Consider the following 7,346-nt stretch of genomic DNA (forward strand, 5'->3'; position numbering starts at 1 on the left):
GGCAGCGTCTATGGATAGAAGGAATGGGTGACGTTTCAGGTCGAGACCCTTCTTCAGAATCTATCTATCTCTGCCTTAAAAATATCCATTGACTTGACCTCCACAGCTGCCTGTGGCAATGAATTCCACAGATTCATCACCCTCTGACCAAAGAAATTCCTCCTCTTCGTCCTAAAGGAACGTCCTTTTATTCCGTGGCTGTGCCCTCTAGTCCTAGACTCTCCCACTAGTGGAAACATCCTCTCCACATCCACTCTATCCAAGTCTCTCACTATTCTGTACGTTTCAATGAGGTTCCCCGGTCATTCTTCGAAACCAACGAGTGGAGGCGCATTTGTTAACCCATTCATGTCCTGGTGTTGTGAGACCCTGTAGCCTCAAGTAATGCCCAACGTGCACTGGCTCAGATTGCTGGTGGTATAAGGTGAATGAGAAGATAATACGAAGCATGTTGGTGTGATATCAACTGCAATATTTTCCAGGTCAGTGTGATTGAAATCCCACCAGCAACTCCCAGCTCAATTCACTTATTGATCCACAGTCCCCGAACGTTGTAGTTTAAAGTTAGCAGTGTTACAGTTGCAGCGTGGGCCATGGGACAAGGAAACGGTAGACAAACATCCAATCTAAATAAATATACACAGACAATAGGTGCAGGAGCAGGCCATTTGGCCCTTCGAGCCAGCGGCGCCATTCAATGTGATCATGGCTGATCATCCCCACTCAGTACCCCGTTCCTGCCTTCTCCCCATATCCCCTGACTCCGCTATCTTTAAGAGCCCTATCTAGCTCTCTCTTGAAAGTATCCAGAGAACCTGCCTCCACCGCCCTCTGTGGCAGAGAATTCCACAGACTCACAACTCTCTGTGAGAAAAAGTGTTTCCTCGTCTCCGTTCTAAATGGGTTTACTCCTTATTCTTAAACTGTGGCCCCTGGTTCTGGACTCCCCCAACATGGTGGAACATATTTCCTGCCTCTAGCATGCAGTAAATATACAGTAAACCCTCACTATATCGAACCATGGGGGGGATGGTGTCCATTATTGCTGTTTGTCTGCTATAACTGAGTTAATACACAAAAGGAGTAATTCAGGATCTCTGGAGAACATGGATAGGTGACGTTTGGGGTCGAGACTCGTTAGACTCTGGGTCTGGAACTGGGCGAGTTGCCAGCCTGGTGTGCTGGTGGCCGGGGGGGAGAAGCGAGGATTGGCGTAGTCAATGGTCACGGCACGCGGACGACCGGATTGCAGGCAAGGGTCGGCAGTGGCAGGTGCGGTCGGGTAGCGGAGCGAGCCAGGGACTGTGTGGGTACTTCCGTCCGCCATAACCAATATCTGTTATAAAGAGGTCCCATTAAAATGAAGGTTTACTGCATTTTAGTTCTGGATTTCTAATTTCCCCCGCTTAATATTGTTTCAGCATCATAATTATAACTAAGGGGCAGCTATTGGAGGTTGAGGCCAGTACAATCTATTAATATATAAAACTCAAATCCGTCCGCCGTCCATCCGCCTGCAGTACGGATCGCTTCCTGCCTTTTGATTCGTTGACGGCTGCTCCTTCCTATCAGCTTCCAACACACTTCGAAACAAAGTTGCAAGACAGGAACACTGAACTTTTCACTGCTGCAGCAGGCAGGGGAGGTGCAATTGAGGGAGGCAGGGGAGTGCTGGAAACTTACATTTGGCAACGGCTTCAATTCCATTGGAGGAGATGGGTGCATGGTGGAATATTGGGTTGGGGGAGCAGACCCAACGGGTCTGCACTTGGTCTAGTAACATTTAAAAGACACTTGATCGGCTGCATGGATAGGAAAGATTTAGGAGCAAATGGGACTGGCTTAGATGGGGCATCTTGGGAGGTATGGATGAGTTGGGCCGAATGGCCTGTTTCCAAGCTGAATGACTCGATGTGGGAGCTTAGAGTTCGAGCTGAGCGAATAAACTTTCCTCGAGGTGCTGGCAGACGAGCGGTTAAATATCAGGTCGAATTGTGACGCAGACTAGGCCTACGTCAAAGGCTTCACTTTTACAATGATATACGTACAAGATAACCGAATGTGAGAGTTCTGCACATCTCTTGAATGAAGAGCAACATATTTTTTTGATACAAGTGATTGTTTAAGAATGATTCAACAATGTTATCACAAATGTACAATTTGCATTTTCATGATGCCAAAGCTATTTGTACTGTTTAATACACAGTTTCATTTGTTACCACTCAGTATTTGATGAGTAAAGTTTCAATGATTTTTTATGACAAGTGATCTTGATATTGGTTTATTAATGTCATGTTAATCGAGATGGAGAGTGAAAGGTTTTGTGTTCCATCCCAGAAATCATACCATGCAATACCTCTACTTCATTAGAAGGCTTAGGATGTTGGGCAAGTCCCCTACAACTCTCACCAACTTCTACAGATGCGCCACAGAAAGCACTTTATTGGGATGCATCAGGGAACGGCTCCATCCAAGACCGCAACAAATTGCAGCGAATTGTGGACGCAGCCCAGACCATCGCACGAACCAACCTCCCTTCCATTGACTCCATCTACACCTCACGCTGCCTCGGCAAGGCCAGCAGCATCATCAAGGACCAGTCGCACCCCGGCCACTCCGTCTTCTCCCATCTCCCTTCAGGCAAGAGATACAGAAGTGTGAAAATGCACACCTCCAGATTCAGGGACAGTTTCTTCCCGGCTGTTATCAGGCAACTGAACCATCCAACCACAACCAGAGAGCGGTTCTGAGTTACTATCTACTTCACATAACCTTATAACAAGAGGAATCGAATATAGGAGCAAAGAGGTCGTTCTGCAGTTGTACAGGGCCCTCGTGAGACCACACCTGGAGTATTGTGTGCAGTTTTGGTCCCCTAATTTGAGGAAGGACATTCTTGCTATTGAGGGAGTGCAGCGTAGGTTTACAAGGTTAATTCCCGGGATGGCGGGACTGTCATATGCTGAAAGAATGGAGCGGCTGGGCTTGTACACTGGAGTTTAGAAGGGTGAGAGGGGATCTCATTGAAACATATAAGATTATTAAGGGATTGGACACGCTAGAGGTAGGAAATATGTTCCCGATGTTGGGTGAGTCCAGAACTAGGGGCCACAGTTTAAGAATAAGGAGTAAGTCATTTAGAACGGAGACGAGGAAACACTTCTTTGCACAGAGAGTGGTCAGTCTGTGGAATTCTTTGCCTCAGAGGGCGGTGGAGGCCGGTTCTCTAGATGCTTTCAAGAGTGAGCTATATGGGGCTCTTAAAAACAGCGGAGTCAGGGGATATGGGGAGAAGGCAGGAACGGGGTACTGATTGAGGATGATCGGCCATGATCACATTGAATGGCGGTGCTGGCTCGAAGGGGCAAATGGCCTACTCCTGCACCTATTGTCTATTGTCTATACATCCATGCTGACTTTGATCGACCGTGTCACTGCTTTCCAAATGCGCTGGTGTAACATCTTTGACAATCAACTCAAGCATCTTCCCCACTACCGATGTAAGGCTAACTGGTCTATAATGCCCTGTTTTTCTCTCCCCCCTTTCTTAAAGAGTGGGATTACATTGGCTTACCTCCAGTCTACAGGAGCTGATCCAGAGTCTGGAGAACATTGGAAAATTATCAACATTGCATCCAAGACTTAAAAATAGCGGAGTCAGGGGATATGGGGAGAGGGCAGAAACGGGGTACTGATTGGGGATGATCAGCCATGATCACATTGAATGGCAGTGCAAGCTCGAAGGGCCAAATGGCCTACTCCTGCACCCATTGTCTATTGTAATGTGTTGAATGAACACTAGAGGTCACCAAACACTGGTTTTTGAAGCATGATCCATTCAGTTTGAAGTAAATACAAGGAACTGCAGATACATATTTATAAATCAAAATACAGAATGCTGGAGTTCTCAGCAGGTAGACAAAATTTATGGAGAAACTCAGCGGGTGCAGCGGGTGCAGCAGCATCTATGAAGTGAAGGAGATAGGCAACGTTTCGAGCCAAAACCATTGGTCTCACCGATGTAGATCAGCTGACATCTAGAGCAGCGGATGCAATAGATAGAAACATAGACAATAGGTGCAGGAGTAGGCCATTCGGCCCTTCGAGCCTGCACTGCCATTCAATGTGATCATGGCTGATCATCCAACTCAGTATCCCGTACCTGCCTTCTCTTCCTACCTTCTGATCCCTTTAGCCACAAGGGTCACATCTAACTCCCTCTTAAATATAGCCAATGAACTGTGGCCTCAACTACCTTCTGTGGCAGAGAATTCCACAGATTCTCCACTCTCTGTGTAAAAAATGATTTTCACATTTCGGTCCTAAAAGACTTCCCTCTTATCCTTAAAGTGTGACCCCTAGTTCCGGACTTCCCCAACATCGGGAACAATCTTCCTGCATCTAGCCTGTCCAACCCCTTAAGAATTTTGTAAGTTTCTATAAGATCCCCCCTCAATCTTCTGAATTCTAGCGTGTGTAGTGTGAGGCTGGAAGAGATACAGGTGAACCTCTGTCACACCTGGAACGACTGCTTGGGTCCTTGAATGGAGTCGAGGGGGGAGGTAAAGCAACAAGTGTTGCATCTCTTGCGGTTGCAAGGGAAAGTGCCCGGGAAGGGGGTGATGCGGGAGGGAAGGGAAGAACTGACAAGGGAGTTACGGAGGGAGCGTTCAGGCAGCATCTGTGGAGACCATGGATAGGTAGTTTTTAGACAAACGGTGTTTGTCTAAAAACAAGAGAGAGCTAGATAGGGCTCTTAAAGATAGGGGATATGGGGAGAAGGCAGGGGATATGGGGAGAAGGCAGGAACGGGGTATTGATTGGGGATCAGCCATGATCATATTGAATGGCGGTGCTGGCTCGAAGGGCCGAATGGCCTACTCTTGCACCTATTGTCTATAATGTCTATTGTCAAAGTTTGTGTCTAATCTAAATTCAAAGTAGTTTGGCATCATTTGCTGGAGCTGCCAATCGCCATCCAGGCCAACGCAGTAACACAACTCCAGCAGTTATACTGTTAACATCTCACTGTCAGAGCAAGTTGCTGGTGTTGTAAGCCAGTGGCTTTATACTGCTTTATGCTGACGTTGCTCCTGTAACTCTGCTCTGCTCCACTGGAGGGCAGCGATCACTTCCGTACTGTCACCATTCATTTAGTTTAAACTATTTTAGTTTCGAGGTGGGGGCGAAGGAAAGCGCGTTCACATCGCGGCCCCGTTTCCACCAATCTTTCCACCACCACGTACAAGAAGCACAAGACGCCATTGAATGGAGATGGTGAGAAGTGGCTGGCGGCGCTGTGAAACGGCTGCGGCTTGGCTCGCCTGCAGTCTGTCTGTTTTTACTTTTTTGTGTTGTTTTTTTTGTCTTGTTCAGTTAAACTTTTGGTTATTAGGTTGTGTTATGTGTGGGCTCGGCTCCCGGCTGGAAGGCGCTCCTGTGGGGGCGGCCTGGTGCGGGGCTGAGACGCTCCCGTGGGGGTGGCCCGGTGCGGAGCGGAGACAATGCTCCGGTGGCTGAGGCGGCGTTCTGGCGGCAGCAACCTGAATCCGGGGCTCAGCCGCGGGCCAGTGGACGACAATGTCGGGAACTCGCGGGTCACAGGTTGATGCCTGTTTTCCGGAGCTCCCGCGGCAACAGCTGCGTCCGCTGGACTGGTGGGCGGCAGCTTCGACCACCCCGGGCCGCGGAGCTTGAACCGCGGGACTGACTTACCATCGCCCGGTGGGGTATCGCCTCAGCGCAGAGGGAGAAGAGGAGGGAAGAGACAGCAACCCTAAGACTTTTGCCTCCATCACAGTGAGGAGGTGCTTGGTGAACTCACTGTGGTGGATGTTAATTTGTGTTTATTGTGTGTTTTGTTGTTTATTATTACATGTATGGCTGCAGGCAACGACATTTCATTCAGACCGAAAGGTCTGAATGACAAATAAAGGATTCAATTATATGGTTAATTCAATTCGATTCGATTCAATTCAATTCAATTCAGTGTGTTCGGCTCTGGCTGAAAAATTTCCAAACTTGTGATGTGGACTCGATAAGAAGTTTAGAGATACAGCGCTGATCACACCGAGACTGCACCAACCAGCGATCTCCGCACACTAAAAGGCCTTTGATCACAGTACGAGTTCATTCCAAGAGCTCTCCCGAGTTTAAAAAAAATCAAACTCGTGGTAAGCACGGAGAATGTACGTAGCAGGTACGTCGGAGCTCGGGGACGTCTCTTAGCGGCTCGCAACGCTAACGGCGGGTACTCGGGAAGACTCGCTAACAGCAGGTAAGCACGGGAAGACTCGTGAAGATTTTTCAACATATTGTAAAATGTCCACGAGAGCCCCGAGTACCGACGAGCGGCCATTACCGTAAATCTCCGAGTTCGAATCAGGGCAAACTCGGGAGAACTCTTGGAATGAACTCGTACCGAAGGCTTTAACACTATCTTACACACACTGGGGACAATTGTTTTACCATTTGTACAATTATACCAAGCCAATTAACCTACAAACCTGCACGTCTTTGGAGTTTGGGAGGAAACCGGAGCACCCGGAGAAAACCCACGCAGGTCACGGGCAAGAGCGTACAAACTCCGTACAGGCAGCACCCGTAGTCAGGATGGAACCCGGGTCTCTGTCACTGTGAGGCAGCAGCACTACCCGCTGCACCACCGTGCCGTCCTTTCTGACATTCTGCTCTGATTTCACTGTTCTGAAATTCCCGCATTCCCGCAGAGACAGGAATGGACCAAAAATAGTCTGATGATGCTGCCTGACCCACTGAGTCACTCCAACATGTTGTGTCTATCTTCAGTTTAAACCAGCATCTGCAGTGCCTTCCTCCACAATTGAATCTTTCAGTTTAGTTTAGTGATACAGCATGGAAACAGGCCCTTTGGCCCATCGAGTCTGAGATGCTGCTTACTACAATGCTGAGAACTATATTCTGCACTCTGTATCTTCCCCTTTGCTCTACCTATTATGTTTGACTTGATAATATTTATGTGTGATATATATCTGATCTGTTTGTATATCATGCGAAAGAAAGCTTTTCACTGTACCTCGGTACAGGTGATAATGAATGAATTAATTAATGAATAAGTTTATTGGCCAAGTATTCACATACAAGGAATTTGCCTTGGTGCTCCGCCCACAAGTGACAACATGACATACAGTGACAGTTAGGACTGACACATAAAACATTAAAATTAATAAAACGTTATCGAGGTGAATTGATCATGGGGAACAAGGACATGGTGGACCAATTGAATAACTACTTTGGTTCCGTCTTCACAAAGGAAGACATAAATAATCTGCCGGAAATAGCAGGGGACCGCGGGTCAAAGGAGTTGG

This window comes from Leucoraja erinacea, unplaced genomic scaffold, assembly GCF_028641065.1.
Source record: "Leucoraja erinacea ecotype New England unplaced genomic scaffold, Leri_hhj_1 Leri_167S, whole genome shotgun sequence".
Taxonomy (NCBI): Eukaryota; Metazoa; Chordata; class Chondrichthyes; order Rajiformes; family Rajidae; genus Leucoraja; species Leucoraja erinaceus.